General features: G+C 41.2%; 1 long non-coding RNA gene across 1 annotated transcript; it reads right to left on the reverse strand.

Moving 5' to 3' along the window:
* Positions 1-234: 234 nt before the first annotated feature.
* LOC309857045 lies at positions 235-1,570 on the reverse strand. Its single transcript, XR_014307449.1, has 3 exons — positions 1,543-1,570; positions 537-600; positions 235-370 (listed from the first exon to the last, which is right to left on the reverse strand). It is a non-coding gene; the product is annotated as an uncharacterized lncRNA (long non-coding RNA).
* Positions 1,571-16,670: the final 15,100 nt, after the last annotated feature.

Raw genomic sequence — 16,670 nt, forward strand, 5'->3', positions numbered from 1 at the left:
TTAATGCTGGTACCTTCCCCCTTCTTCCCCAATGAATCACACAATAACACATGGCAAGTCATTAGAACAGAAAGGAAAATTCAGGTTACACAAATCAAGACAGGAATGGCAGCCCAATTCTACAGAATGCATTTGGCAAAAGTACACAAAGATCCAATTCCAGAAGATCCAAATACTTGACGCCATGAAAATTCATACAACAATATCTATGACAACACAGCAATAGCTTTCTCTTCTGCAGTCAGTTTTCGGTTTTCAGAGAACTCCACCACCATATCCAATTTCTTCTTTAGCAGGTTCAATTCTGCTTCTTAAGCTGTTTTCTGAGAACTCAGGGCATTACACTGGTCTTCCAGGAATGTTTTCCTTTCTGTAAAGGATGAGTTTAATTTTCTATGTTTGTGCCATGACCTGAGAACTTGGTTTCAATGGGGAAAGGAGAAGGGCAAGGCCGTGAAGGTAGAAAGGCATTCTCTCCCTGCCCAATGCAAACTCATTGCCACCATATGGAGATTTCATCCCCCAAAACAAGGTACCTTTCAGTTCTTGGTTTTTTGATGTCAAGGCTCTCAACTCTTGATCCGCCAGTGCATCTTGGGCCTTTAAGACAAATTTGAGAAAAGACATATGAGGGCACCTAACAGGACAGGATCATGGAGGGCAACAAAGAAAGCCCTTGAGGCATAAATGGAATAAAGGGCAAGTAAAGAACCTAGTTCATGTCAAAAAACGCACAAATGCCTTTCTTAGAGGAACTGATATAAAATAATATTCTACTATACAAATTGGGCTTGCTATCATCCTTCACTGCTCACGTATTTTGTGGGATTTTCTACGTAACTTGGAGGGCAGCACTGAATGATGTGATGATTACCCACCTGTGAAATAAACCATACTTCCTAGGCCTTAAAATCGCAAATCTCATCGGGGTGGTCCTAAGTGAAATCACAGCTCACAGTTCAGTAGGAGTTACTGTTCCCAGACGCCCACGCTCTACTGCGCAAACAGCACAGGAGTACACTGCACTCACCTCACCCAATGAAACAAAAGCCTCCCAAGCCACATTATAGTACAACTAACACCTAAGTTTTACCACATCCACATTCTTAATATTCTTTTCTCTCTGAGCTTGTAAGAGAGCCTGTTTACAATGAAGGGAGTCCTTCAAATTTTTATTAATCTCTTCCACCTTTTTGATGTTCTTCTTCAAGAAAACATACTGAATGAGTAACAATGATTCATTCCTTGGGGCACCTGGGTTGCCCCTTGGTGGCCCAGTCTGTGGAGTGTCTGACTCCTGCTTTTGTTTGCCTCAAGTCCTGATCTCAGGGTCATGGGATTGATCCCCGTGTCAGGCGAAACACTCGGCACGGTGTCAGCTTGGCATTCTCTCTCTGTCTCCTTCAGACCCCCTCCCCTCACTCTTTCCTTCTCTCAAAACAATCTTTTAAATAATAATAATTTTAAGAATAATACTAATAACATTTTATTACTTTTATTTCTGCTGTTAGAACACAATTCAGGCAAAGAAAGGAGTCTTACTTTTAATTTACGTACTCCAGCAAGGGAATGCTTATGTTCTTTCTTCGTTTCCGCTTGCTTCTTTGCTTCCCTGGCCTATAAAATATATGAAAAAGAATCAGAAGTCCAAAATAGCATGTTAAAGAAACCTATATTTGTGACTCCTTTCACAAAGAAAGAGGCAGTACTCTACATTTGTGAAGCTTCTCTTACTCAAGGACCATTTCTGGGTCCCATGATATAGATCGATAGAATGAACTACCAGAGGTAAATAACCAATATGAAATCACAAAAAAAAAAAAATATTTGAAAGTGCACACTTCTCCTCCCAACTCGCTATGTTTTTTTCAAGATCCCTGTTTTCATTTTTAAGGTTATTAATCTTCATCTTGACTTGGTCTAAAGTAACTGAAAGGAGAAAAAAGAATTTTAAGATAATTAGCAAAAACAGCGACATTGAATAATCCCAATATATTAGCACCAGAGTACATTCTCTGACACTTGGGTGTCACTAACTTGCTAGCATTCCCATTGTGCCTGAAGGAAGCATGTTGTAGCAGCATTTGAAACCTAAGACATTCTATATCAGTGAGATTCCTACTTAAAATATTTTTTCAAACATAAAATATAAACAATTGAATGCTTTCTCATTTTTCCCACCTGTAAGCACCATTCTTGGAAAATTCAAACCTTGCATATGCTAATGTCATCACCAGAGATGTGACCAAAAAATCAAGCATCCTAGCAACTAACATCTCTCTCCTCCAGTGATTCAGATACAAAAGCAGGTCCCTGCAAACAACCCATAATGAGCAAAATTATACTTTGTTCCTGCTCAGTGGAACGTCCACTTCCAGGTCCTACTTGGAATTCCACACAAGGAAAGCTCAAGATGTCAGGTGAGTGACAACTCACAGGCCTTCAGAAACTTTCTGCTGCTCCCAGATCGCCTTTCATGGACCCCAGGCTGGGGGCTCTGGAGGACCAGTTCTCTGCTATAAACACATTTGGGTACAATCTCCACGTTACAGAGAGTCTTTGGAGGCCCTGGATAATGCACAAGCCTGAGAAGACAAGCTTTTTTCATCACAACAGGAGAATGTTACCCTGCACCCTTAAAGGGAAACAACACTCATGAGGAGACTGATGGCAGCTGCATAACACTTGTAAGGTCTAGAACACAGACTCCTCTAAGAGCCACTTAATTTTCTCATCTTGGGGCACCTGGATGGCTCAGTTGGTTAAGGGTCTGCCTTCTGCTGGGATCAGGATCCTGGGTCCTGGGATCACATCCCACATCCAACTCTCTGCTCAGCAAGGACTTGCTTCTCCCTCTCTGTCTGCCTCCCACTCTGCCAGCTTGTGCTCTCTCTATATATATATCAAGTGAATAAACATAATCTCTTAAAAAATTAATTCTCTCAGCTGGCCTCAAAGTGCAAACTTCTCTTCTCCTTACCCACTGTGAGCGCTCTCCTGCTCTGAGACCTCTCTATTCACCAGGACCACTTCCACACTCACAACAACGAACAACGACATTCAATGGTTTCCTAAGTGCCAGGTGGCCACCCAGGCCGTCAACAGCCAGCACCATGGAATCACCACAATGCATGATCCCCACACACTATCCATTATCCCCGCTGGCACAGGCTTTATTCCATTCATTCTCCCCTGGCAGGCAATGACCCCTCCACTTCAGACTTAAAACCACAGTTTACTTCTCTCCTGTAACACACGCTCTGCATGGCAATATCTGCCTTCTTCCCTACGTGTAGCTTGTTTGCTAGACTCAGAGAGTTTTCTCCTCTTGACATTTCACCAAAAGCCAGCCCATGGTGAAGTACTCACTTCAGACCTCACGCTGTCATCATCACTTGCCTCCTAAACATGTCTCTGCAAAATTACAACTTGTATTCTCCCTAGTCTCACAAAGAGTTCCTTCTCCTGGTCTCTTAGAGATGGCAACTCCATCCACACTGTCACTTAGACTCCACATGGGGAAGAGAAGCATTTTCAAGACTTAAGTCAGTGAGACATCAGAAGTCACCATATTTATCCCTCATCAAATTAAACACACATCAAATACGGGTACTGAGAATTTTTGGCAAAGAAAACTGAAGCCCCAAATCTTACCTTCGTATTGTCGAGGCTTTATCTAAGAGAGGAAGAAACAAAGATAAGCTGGATGAAAAAACATATTATGAGTAATAATCTATTTTAAAGATAGTACCACAATTATAATCCAAAGATATGACAACAATCACTTTGCTTAGCAGCATGAATTCACAGGATTAAAAAGGAAGATAAAATTAGAATTTCTGATGAAGTCATCATGGTTCACAGTCAATTTACGATAAAGAGCACAAGTGTGTTTAACTTATTTTTGCCCCCAAATTCTATTCACATAGTAGTCAATGAATGTTCAACCTCTTCAATCTTGACAAGGGATCATGCAGACATTGAAAATATATCCTTTAATTTATTATCTCCCTAGCTTTTTTTTTATGTTAGTCACCACACCTTCTGTTATTATTTTTTGTTTTCTTGTTTTTTTAATATATTTTTAAATTATTTTCAGCATAAAAGTATTCTTTGTTTTTGTACCACACCCAGTGCTCCATGCAATCCATGCCCTCTCTAATACCTACCACCTGATTTCCCCAACTTCCCAACCCCAAGACTTAAAACCCCTCAGATTGTTTTTCAGAGTCCATAATCTCTCATAGTTCACCTACCCTTCCAATTTCCCCCAACTCCCTTCTCCGAACTCCCCATGTCCACCATGCTCCACCAATAAGTGAAACCATATGATAACTGACTCTGTTTGTTGCCTTATTTCACTCAGCATAATCTCCTCCAGTCCCATCCATGTTGCTAAAAAAGCTGGGTATTCGTCCGTTCTGATGGAGGCATAATACTCCATAGTGTATATGGACCACATCTTCCTTATCCATTCGTCCGTTGAAGGGCATCTTGGTTCTTCCCACTGTTTGGCAACCGTGGCCATTGCTGCTATAAACATTGGGGTACAGATGGCCCTTCTTATCACTACATCTGTATCTTTGGGGTAAATATCCAGTAGTGCAATGGCAGGTCATAGAAAAACTCTATTTTTAATTTCTTAAGGAATGTCCACACTGTTCTCTAATGAGGCTGCACCAACTTGCATTCCCACCAACAATGGAAGAGGGTTCCCCTTTCTCCACATCCCCTACAACACATATTGTTTCCCGTTGGTTAATTTTGGCCATATCTCAATGTGGTTTTAATTTGAATCTCCCTGAGGGCTAGTGATGATGAACATTTTTTCATGTGTCTGATAGCCATTTGCACGACTTCACTGGAGAAGTGTATGTTCATACCTTCTGCCCATTTTTTGATATGGTTATCTATTTTGTGTGTGTTGAGTTTGAGGTGTTCTTTGTAGATCCTGGATATCAACATTTTGTCTGTACTGTCATTTGCTAATATCTTCTCCCATTCCACATGTTGTCTCTGTGTTTTATTGACTTGTTCCTTTGCTCTGCAGCATCTTTTGATTTTGCTGAAGTCCCAAGTTTATTTTGGCTTTTGTTTCCTTTGCCTTTGGGGACATATCTTGAAAGGAGTTGCTGTGGCTGATATCGAAGAGATTACTGCCTATGTTCTCTTCTAGGATTCGGATGGATTCCTGTCTCACGTTGAGGTCATTTATCCATTTTGAGTTTATAGTTGTGTATGGTATAAGAGAATGGTCGAGTTTCATTCTTCTACATATAGCTGCCCAGTTTTCCCAGCACCATTTATTGAAGAGACTGTCTTTTTTCCACCGTATATTTTTTCTTGCTTTGTCAAAGATTATTTGCCCATAGAGTTGAGGGTCAATATCGCCGCTCTCTACTCTGTTTCACTGGTCTATGTGTCTGTTTGTATGCCAGTACCATGCTGTCTTGGTGATCACAGCTTTGTAGTAAAGCTTGAAATCAGGTAACGTGATGCCCCGCATTTTATTTTTGTTTTTCAACATTTCCTTAGCGATTCAGGGTCTCTTCTGAATCCATATAATTTTTTGGATTATTTGCTCCAGGTATTTGAAGAATACTGGTGAAATTTTGATTGGAATGGCATTAAAAGTATAGATTGCTCTAGGCAGTATAGACATTTTAACAATGTTTATTCTTCTGATCCAAGAGCATGGAATGGTCTTCCATCTTTGTGTGTCTTCTTCAATTTCTTTCTTGAGTGTTCTGTAGTTCTCGAGTACAGATCCTTTACCTCTTTGGTTAGGTTTATTCCCAGGTATCTTATGGTTCTTGGTGATATTGTAGATAGAATCAGTTCTCTAATTTCCCTTTCTGCATTTTCATTGTTAGTGTATAAGAAATCCACTGATTTCTGTACATTGACTTTGTATCCTGCCACATTACTGAATGGCTGTATGAGTTCTAGTAGTTTGGGGGTGGGGTCTTTTGGGTTTTCCATATAAAGAATCATGTCATCCGCAGAGAGAGAGAGAGTTTTACTTCTTCATTGCCAATTTGGATACCTTTTATTTCTCTTTGTTGTCTGATTACTGTTGCTAGGACTTCTAATACTATGTTGAACAAGAGTGGTGAGAGTGGGCACCATTGTCGTGTTCCTGATCTCAACGGGAAGGCTGCAAGCTTTTTCCCATTGAGGATGATATTTGCTGTGGGTCTTTCATAGATAGATTTGATGAAGTTCAAGAATGTTCCCTCTATCCCTATACTTTGAAGCGTTTTAATGCATCGGATGCTGGATTTTGTCAAATGCTTTTTCTGCATCGATTGAGAGGACCATGTGGTTCTTCTCTTTTCTCATACTAATTTGTTCTATCACATTGATTGATTTGCAAATGTTGAATCATCCTTGTAGCTAAGGGATGAATCCCACCTCGTCATAGTGGATAATCTTTTTAATAAGCTGTTGGATCCTGTTTGCTGAGATCTTGTTGAGAATCTTAGCATCCATATTTATCAGTGATATTGATCTGAAATCTCCTTTTTGGTAGCGTCTTTGCCTGGTTTGGGAATCAGGGTAATGCTGGCTTCATGGAAAGAATCTGGAAGTTTTCCTTCTGCTTCAATTGTTTGAAACAGTTTCAGGAGAATAGGTGTTATTTCTTCTTGGAAAGTTTGGTAGAATTCCCCTGGGAATCCGTCAGGACCTGGACTCTTGTTTTTGGGAGATTTTTGATCACTGCTCCAATCTCATTACTAGACATTGGTCTATTCCGGTTGTTGAATTCTTCCTGGTTCAATTTTGGGAGTTGATAGTTTTCCAGGAATGCATCCATTTCATCTAGGTTGCTAAGCTTATTGGCATATAAACTGTTGATAATAACTTCTGATGATTGTTTCTACTGCCTTGGTGTTTATTTTGATCTCTCCCTTTTCATTCATAATTTTATGAATTTCGGCTTTCTCTCTTTTCTTTTGGGTTAGTGTGACCAATGGTTTATCGATCTTATTGATTCTTCCAAAGACCAGCTTCTAGTTTCATTGATACATTCTACTGTATCTCTGGGTTCTACCTCATTGATCTCAGCTCTAATCTTGATGACTTCCGTTCTTATGTGTGGAGTTGGTTTGATTTGTTGTTGATTCTTCAGTTCTTTAAGGTGTAGAGACAGCTGCTGTGTTCTGGAATTTTCAATTTTTTTGATGGAGACTTGAGTGGCTATGTATTTCCCCCTTAGGGCCACCTTTGCTGTATCCCATAGGTTTTGGACCGAAGTGTCTTCATTCTCATTCATTTCCATGAATTGTTTCAGTTCTTCTTTGATCTCCTGGTTGATCCAAGCATTCTTAAGCAGGGTGGTCTTTAGCTGCCTGTTATTTGAGTTCCTTCAGAACTTTTCCTTGTGATTGGGCGCCAGTTTCAAAGCATTGTGACCTGAGAATATGCAGGGAATCATCTAAGTCTTTCGGTATCAGTTGAGTCCTGATTTGTGACCCAGTATGTGGTTTATTCTTGAGAAGGTTCCACGTGCACTTGAGGAGAATGAGTATTCTGTTGTTTTAGGGTGGAATGTTCTGTATTTATCTATGAGGTCCATCAGGTCCAATGTGTCATTCAATGCTCTTGATTCTTTATTGATTTTCTGTTTCGATGATCTGTCTATTTCTGAGAGAGGCAGGCTAAGATCTCCTACTATTAATGTATTCATATCAATATGACTCTTTATCTTGATTAACAGTTTTCTTGTGTAATTGGCTGCTCCCATATTGGGGGCATAGATATTTACAATTGTTAGATCATCTTGGTGGTTAGTTCCTTTAAGGATTATGTAGTGTCCTTATGTATCTCTGACTACAGTCTTTAGTTTAAAATCTCATTTATCTGATATGAGAATTGCTACCCATCCTTCTTTTGAGGCCCATTGGCATGAAAGATGCTTCTCCATCCCTTCACTTTCAGACTGGGTGCATCTTTAGGTTCAAAATGGGTCTCTGGTAGACAACATATGGATGGGTCCTACCGTTTTATCTAATCTGCAACCCTTTGCCATTTTAGGGGAGCATTTAGGCCATTTTCATTGAGAGTTATATTGATAGATATGTTTTCATTGACATCGTGCTACCTTTTAAGGCTTTCTTCCTGTAGATTGTCTCTATATTTCTGTTCAATACTATTCTTAGGAATTTTCCTCTTTTATAGAACTCCCCCCTTAAGATTTCCTGCAGCGTTGGCTTGGTGGTTGCATAATCTTTTAAGCCTTGCCGGTTTTGAAATCTCTTTATCTCTCCATCCATTTTGAATGTCAGTGTTGCTGGATAAAGTATTCTTGGCTGCATATTATTCTCATTTAGTGCCCTGAATATCTTGCCAGCCCTTTATGGCTTGCCAGGTCTCTGTGGACAGGTCTAATACTATTCTCATGGGCTTTCCTCTGTAAGTAAGGAGCCTCTTAGTGCTAGCGGCTTTCAAGAGATTATACCTACAATTATGATTCCTCAATTTGACTATCAGGTGTCTTGATGTTTTTCTGGAATCTATAATCTTGGGTGGAGAACATTTGGCCTCTAGTACATGAATGCTGGTTCCATTCACTAGATTGGGAAATTTTCATGAAGGACTTGTTCCACTATATCTTCTAGACTTCTTTCTTTCTCCTCCCCTTCAGGGATTCCAATAATTCTGATGTTGGAATGTTTCCTGGCATCATTTCTTTCCCTGATTCTGTTTTTGTGGTTTCTAATCTGTTTGTTCCAGGCTTCCTCCTGATCTTTCTTTCTATCTGTTTTCCAGATCACTAATTCTATCTTCTATCTCAGTTACCCTAGGTTTGAGAGAATTTATATTAGATTGGAACTCACTGAGAGCATTGTGAACATCAGCCCTGGTAACTTTTAACTCTGCCCTAACATTGTGAACATCCTGTCTGGTCGCTTTCAGCACGGCCCTAATCAATTCCGTTTGTTCATCCATGGCTTTCTCCACCCTAGCTATTGCCTGGATAAATGTTAGCCTGAATTCTCTTTTCGACATATTGTCCATGTTGATAGCCCTTAGCTCTGTTGTGGAAGGTCCATCCTCTGTATTTTTCTTCTGTTGGGATTCCTCCTCCTAGTAATTTTGGTGAGAGATGACTGAACAGATGTAGCTGGATGTATCGACCGTGGTGCATTCAGGGTGCCCTCTGGAACACTTCTGAGCAATCAGGATTCCCCACCAAAATGAGAGAAAAAAGACAAGAAAAAGAAAAAAATAAGAGATAGAGAGAGACAGGAAAGAAAGGGAAGATGAAAGAGAAGGTTCAGCCCAAATGCGCCCCAAGGTAAGATTTATGAGGTATACACACAAAAGACAAAAAAAAAGAATGATAAAAGTATATAACAAGAGTAAAATATGTAAATATATGCAAATACAGGAATAACCTTGTTGAAAAGAACCCCAAGTGTAAGATTTATATACTATCAGGACAAACACAAAAACACAGAAACACTGGTGGAAGAAAAAGATGGGAGAGTGGTTATAAATTCTCTGTGTGGGCAAGGAAGGTTGTTTTGATCCTTGTTGGATGTAATTGATATCTTTGTTAAAGGACTCAACATTCCTAGGATAAATGGGGATTAAAAATTGGTTTACCTATAGGGGTAGTATTGATTGGGGAATGGGGATTACTTTGAAGTTTAACTCTATATGAATATTAGAAAATAAAAATAAAAAAGGAATAAACTAAACTAAAATTTTTAAAAATTCAAAAAATAGAAGTGCAAAAGAAAAACACAGGTGTATGCAACAAAAAGTTTAGGTTGGAAATTTATTATGGAATTTGATGTGCTGGACAGCTCTCTGTGATGGTAAATGGGTTAAACAATTATCTATATACAAAAAATGAGGCAGAATAGTGGGAACAAATTAAAAATAAAAGTTGTCCTATGAAGTATTGGTGGTGGTTCTCTTGTAGCCATTTTTTTTTTCATTCCTGGTTGGTTTTCTTGAGGAGATGCCTGCCACGTTGGTTTTCAGTCAGTAATGTTCCCTGAGTTAAGTCCTCCAGTCCCCGTCTAGGGGGTGGGCTCTGAGGAAACCTGTTTTTTCAGGCTTTTGTTCTCTGGAGTATTTTATGTTTGTTCACCTTCCCCCCACCTCTCGCCTTGACCACTTTTGATGGTTTTTGTCGGTTTAGAGGAAAGCAAACTGTACCCTGACCTCCCTCTCAGAGAGAAGCCTCAGTCTGTTCTTCTGTGGGTGTTGCAGAGCCCATATAAATTTCCCCTTGGCTGCTGGCATGTAGGTTCTGAGTCACGGTCCTTGGGGACAAACGATCTTCTGCTTGTACCCAAAAGCATGGCAGCGGTGGCTGTCTGGGATCTCCAGACCGCCAGAGAGGTTCTAAGCAGCGATCGGACACTGAGATTTTCCCGCTGGCCCAGGCTGGGAGTGCCTAGTCTTTCTGGGTCTAAGAGCACCCGCCTTGCATGCACCTCTTTCAGGGGAGGCGCGTGCACGTCTCAGGCTCTGAGAACAAGTGCAGGTCTGAAAGCACCAGGCTGAGCCTTCGTGAACCTCTCTTGTGGGAGATTTTGGGGTGCGTTTGTTAGGCTCTGAAACAATGGCACGTATCAAAGAGCACTGGCTGGGCCTTTGTACCTCTCTCAGGGGAGGATGAGCGACGTGCACATTAGAGGCTCTGTAGCAGGGCTCACACATTCTGCCATCCTGTGTGGCTCCCATCCCCTCACAGGAGCCAGAACCTACGCAATCTCAGGTTTGCTGGCGGCTCTGAGACCAAGATCTGGTTTCTTTGTCACACTCTCTCTGGCTCAGAGGCAGGGGAGGCAGTCCTGGGACTGAGGACTTAAGCCCCTGTCCCTAGCTGCCCTGATTCCCACAATTTACCCCCCACATTCCTTTGCTCTTTTGGAGTGCTTTCAACCAGTCTCCAAGTTAATGCTGGTCCCCAGACACTGGGCATGCTCGCTCATATTAGGATATTACTTTCCAAGTGCTCAGCTCTGGTGGCTCCCTCCCCCTTTTGTTTATCTTGCAATATCAGTCCTCCTTTCCCACTCCGCTTTACCTGTCCATTGGTGTCTTCTGCCCCTGTAGAGATCCAGATGTGTAAAATTCTGATCTCATGCTGATTTCATGGATGATCAGAGTTCGTTGGGAGGTAATCAGCTCGCTTTAGAGCCTGAAAAGGTGCCTCTTCCTACTTCCCCACGCCATCTTGTCCCTTCTGTCATTAGTTTTTGATGTAGTGTTCCAGGATACACTGTTTGTGTATAACACCCAGTGCTCCATGAAATAGGTAACCTCCTTATTACCCATCACCAGGCTCCTCATACCCCTCTCCTCTAAAACCCTCAGTTTGCTTCCCAGATTCCATAGTCTCTCATGGTTCATCTCCCCCTCTGACTCTTCCCCCCCCCCCGATTCATTTTTCCCTTCCTTCTCCAAATATTTCCTATGCTTTTCCTTATGTTCCACAAATAAGTGAAACCAAAGGATAATTGACTTTCTCCACTGGACTTATTTCACTTAGTATATTTCCCTCACATTTTTGCAACCTAGTATCTGCACTGAAGTACAGAATTTGGGACTATTTTAAAATACAGAAAGAAAGAAAATGGAAGGAAGGAGGAAAGAAGGAAGGCAGGCAGGCACGGGAGCAAAGGCTGTGTCAAGGATATGCCACCTCTTTCCTTCTCTACAAAGCTATCTTGAAACCTTACAAAGAGTTGGATGTTTGCTGAAATCACACACAGTTATTGCATATCAGGTGCTATGAAGTTTCCCAGACTGTTTAAATGCAGTGTCATCAAAAAGAAGTAAAAGCTATCAGATAAGATAAAGAGTGGCCCATTATGAGATGAAGCATAAGCCATGACAGAAATGACAGCTGATGGTTCCAAAAAGGGGAGTGAGGCAATTCACATTTGAGTCACCCTAATGTTATTATAGCTCAACAACATCTAGGCAAGACCTCATTTTGACACCATTAACATGTTTCCTGCTTTAAAAGTTTTACAGGATGATGAGAGGCTGGGGCCAACCCCCAAATCTTGCCAGGATATTGGAATATCACCATGCTATCAATAAACCAGTCATAGTATGTTGTTGGGGAGAGTGCATCAGGGGAGGGAAATCAGAAAGCCATGGTTATTCCTTTGATTTCACATGTTGATTAGGAACCTCTGAAATCCCGTGGCCCATGTCACCATCCCCATGGGCAGGGGAAGTGGAAAGGTCGATGGCTACACCAAATATATAATATTTTTCTTTTCTCTATGAAGGGAAGTTTTCTCCATTGTGAGGGAGAGGGGGAATAGTCCCACGGAGAAAGAAACTCAGAAGAGTTCTTTCTTCTTACAAAGGTCTGCCCTCAAATGAAACTATGTCTCCAGAGTCTAAATGGGGGTTTCCCAAAGACTCAGCCACAGAGGTGAGGGAAATCCTCAACTCCAGTGCCATCTCCTCCCTGTCTCACCGGCAAGGACCTCAGTCTAACCTCAAGCCAGAGAAGCAGAAAACTTCACCCTAACTCCTGCTTACCTCCCTTCCTTCAGCAAGACACGGTATCTAGCTTTCAACACAACCCTACAAGGCATGCTGCAGGTAAAAACCATGACAGCAAGCACGAGAATCACACTTCCTGTGGCAGAAGTGATGGGGAGAGCAGGCTGGACTTTCAAGTCCCTTTGATGTAAGATACTGGGTCTAAGGGAAAAGTGCACAAGAGGAAGAAGAGATGGTAAATGTGGGCAGAGATAGGAAACTCTAAGATTGTAACATGTTGTCTAGAAAGACAACAACACCATTATAAAAATCAAGAGTGCTTGCGCTGGCTTCATGAAGAGACTCAAAATAAACCAGAGGAAAGAATCATTGACAGGAAAGAAACTTCCAAAAGAGAAACACAAAGACAAAAATTACACAGACAACACAGAAAACTCAAGACTGATAGGTCATTACAAAATGTGTAACACACACATAACAGGAATACCTATTCCTATAGGAGAGTGGACGGAGAGCTATTTGAAGGAATAATGACAGAGGATTGTCCAAAATTAATGGAGTTACCTAATCAAGATCCAGGAAAATCAAAACATTGAAAGAAGGATAAATACCAAAACACACACAGAAACAATGAACCAAAATCACCAATGTTTCCTAATCTAGAATATTCAGCTACAGATCATTAAAGACAAAGAAATTGTTCTGGAAATCTGGAGTAGGGATTGGGAGTGGGTGGGGAAGGGGAGAGGTGAGCAGTAAAACCTTACACCAAAGAAAAGGATAAGAATGACATCACACTTCTTTTCAGAAACCATGCCATCAAGAAGGATGAAGTGTTTATACTGTTTAAAGGAACATCGAGCTAGAAACCTGTGGCCAGTGAAATGGTCCTTCAACACACTCCACACAGTAAGGAAACCCATCAGGAATAATGGCGGACATTATTTCAATGATGAAGGGGTCAATTCTCCAAAAAGACACAACAATTTCTAATGCGCATGCATCAACAACAGAGTGTCAGAGCACATGAAGCAGAAACTGAAAATACTGCTGGTGGGAACAGATGAATCCATTCCTACAGCTGGATAATTCAAAATCCTCTTATCCCTCATTGACAGACCCAGAGATGCAGAAGTTCCATGAGAACACAGGTGAACGGACCAGCATCACCCATCCACCCCATCCACAAACATCGGCAGAATACTTCATTCAACAATGAGGTATAGAAATTATGCTCAAGCTGACATGAAACAGTCACTAAGAGAGCCAAAATTCGGGGCCATACAACACATGTGCACCACCAAAGGAATCGAAATCACCAGGAATATACTCTCAGACCCCAGTTGACTCAAACTAGAGATCAAGAACAGTAAGATAGGTGGAGAAATGACCAGAGAGAGAGAGAGATTCAACAGCCCACTTCTAAAGAAGATATGGGTGGAAGGGCAGGTGGGTGGAGGGATGGGTGAAGGAGGTGAAGGGAAAGAAGAGTGCACTTCTTCTGCTGAGCACTGAGAAATGTACAGAATTGCGGAGTCATGTTGTACACCTGAAACTCACATTACACTGTTTGCCAATTATGCTTGAACATAAAAAAAAGAACATATGGATCAAGAAGGCACTTCAATAGAAATTTAAAACTACATCAATCTAGGTGATAATCAAAATTGACATATTAGAGGGAAATTTGTAGTACTGAATGGACATAAAAATGACCAGGGACTATAACATTTTTTTGCTTATTTATGAATGAAAGTACAGAAGGTACATTAATATACTTACAGCGAGGATGGTTCTCCAGAGGTATATGAGAAAGGCACAAGTTCCCAAGAAGGCAGTTAAAATGAGAAGCTTCCACAGAACTTCAATCCCATGAGGGCCAAGACAGAAATGATCAGGCAAGGAAAGTACAAGCTGAAATACCATTTGAGACAATGAGGAATCTCAAAGACTTTTACTGTGTATCTGCCACAAAAAATCAACTTTACAAACCCTCAATCAGCCTCCAGGAGGTGAGCATACCTCTCAACTAGCTCCTCCTGGAGGAGAAGGAGCACAGAGGCATTTCCAAAAAGCTGGGGCAAACTTTTGGCAGTGATGAGTGTGTTTACCAACTTACCATGATGATGGCTTCCTTGTTGCTTCCCTATGTCTAATATCAACAAAAAGTATTCTTTGAAAAGATGTTGTGATCATATATACATTATGACACACTAAAGCTGCAGGCAAAATCTAATAGACAAATCTTAAGAGATTTTATTTTATCTACAAGCACGTTGCAACTGTTTTTTCTATAGCTAACAGAACTTGAGAATTTATACGCCAACATAAAATAAACAAGGTAAGTCAATGTAAACTTAGAATAGGTAAGGAGTCAGTGACTTCTATTGTACATCCATGAAGGACCTGGAAAAACTCCTTTGGACCATTTCCAAAACTACACCCAAAATTTATGGACGAATGAGAGAAAGCATGAATAGAATTTGTACTAGAGGTACAAATGAGCACATTATATGGACACATGTTTATAGATCAGGACATAAGTGAGAGAGACAGAAGGCTGCTCGTTAATATGACATGTGATTATTGCCCAATAAAAATAAATCAGAGTTACTGATTAGTTTCTGAAAACATTGATGTTTCCTTTCAATGCTCACTCTGATTCTGAATCACAAACCCAGATGTCAAATTTCTGAAGTACATAATCAGGTGATCATGTACGTTCTAAGCATATCTGTGAGGGTTAGTATCTCCAAAAAGCCAATGGAAGCAATTCATGTTCCTATTTCTTGGTACTGTAAATAAATCATGCAAGAGCAACTTAAAATTTAACTTTCTAAAGAGAGAAAATATTAACGAATGTATTTATTTATTTGAAAGAGAGAGGGGAAGGGCAGAGGGAGACTGAGTAGCTGAGTGGCAGCTGAGCAGGGAGCCCAACCAGGGCTCAATCCCAGCACCCTGGGATCATGACCCAAGCCTAAGGCAGACACTTAACTGCCTGAACCACCCAGGTGCCTGTGAATTCTAATACAAAATTCCTGGATACAAACACCGAGGCTAGGAACACATCATTTTACAAAAACTACACTTAGAAGTATTTCAGGAGAAAAGACACTAACAATGCAATTCATACTAATTCACACCAAGCTTGAATTTTGTGCAAACACACCTCTCTAGAAATGAGCTCCTGAAGTCTAAAACATTTTCCTCTTCAGCCCTCACAGCTGAGGTCAGGAAAATGTGTGCTGGTGGGAAACGTACACTGCCTTTAATAGCCGCTGTCTGGAAGAGAGCAGTAGCTGTCAGCACAATGGTTGGTCATGGGGATCAAATGCACAAAAGACAGAGGCTGTCTTGTCAGGAATGTAAAACACGCCCAGCTGTGGGCACACAGTACTTCTGGCAGAAGTCTGGATGCTGATACCAGTAGCTGAGTCTTAACTAGAGGACAGCCAGTGGGGCCAAAAACTCTAGGTTCTCCGACAGTGGCCATGAGCAGGTGGAGGTGGGAAATGCAACACCAGTTCATTTAGGCAAGAGTTCAGAGATGAGGAAGGGTGAGAAAGGTGAACTGATCCATGAGATGCAGCCCAGGTAGAGGGGAATGATTCCAATCCAGAGGACCAAGAAATTCCCTCTTCTGAAGACTCAAATGAAACAGAATGGGGTCTACTTTGACTAGAGGTCTTCATGTGGGATGGGTCTGCCTCAATACAAGCATCCTTCTTGACTACTGACACTTCCGGTTCCCTCTTTCATAATCTGGTGCAAGCGGATCTAAAGTAGTCTACTTAATTCCAGGGGTGTTCCCTAACTGTTGGCTGACTCTCTCTCTTTCTCCTGGGGGTACAGGGTTTACTTTTTCATGACAGAGTGAAATATTCATGCTGGGAACCACGTATTTCTTTATATTTGGAAAATCCTAAGGACATCCAGAACTTTCTTATTTTGGGAAAATCAACACACTGCATGTACTTGGTCAAAGAAAGGACAACAACTCATTCACTTCCTGATCACATCACTCCTAGTGATTTTCTTGTGACATATATCCCAGCAGGTTGCGGTCTATTAGTGTCTTCTGGGATTCCCAGGTCTCCATGGACCTGGTGGGACACACGGTCCCTGGGGACAGCCTCCAAGACCAGAAGGAAAGAGCTGATTCAGGAGTTGTGAAAAGT

The sequence above is a fragment of the Mustela nivalis genome (assembly GCF_964662115.1).
Source record: "Mustela nivalis genome assembly, contig: HAP1_SCAFFOLD_275, whole genome shotgun sequence".
In the NCBI taxonomy this organism is placed as follows: Eukaryota; Metazoa; Chordata; class Mammalia; order Carnivora; family Mustelidae; genus Mustela; species Mustela nivalis.